Below are 337 nucleotides of genomic sequence, written 5' to 3' on the forward strand. Positions count from 1 at the left end.
GCCTGTTTCCTGCGCTAGTGCTGAACCATCATGTAAATTATTTTGTCAGATCCTGTGTCTAGGTGAGACATGACCTTTAACACAATCTAAATGTCTCAATAGAAGAGCAACCACTCCAATAGTATAAGTTATAAATTACATTTTATCCATTAAAAAGGTTATATAGTGCTGTCTTAATGTTTAACAATTTAACAATAATGTTAACATTTAGATGACTTGTTTCAAAACAATGATACATTTTCTATACTTTATATGGTCATACTGACCACTCTGACAATATCCATATTTGACACAATCACGTTGTTTATTTATGATTCTAAAAGAAAGAGGCAGACCG

This window comes from Gymnoscopelus microlampas, assembly GCF_963454915.1.
Source record: "Gymnoscopelus microlampas genome assembly, chromosome: 15".
NCBI lineage: Eukaryota > Metazoa > Chordata > Actinopteri > Myctophiformes > Myctophidae > Gymnoscopelus > Gymnoscopelus microlampas.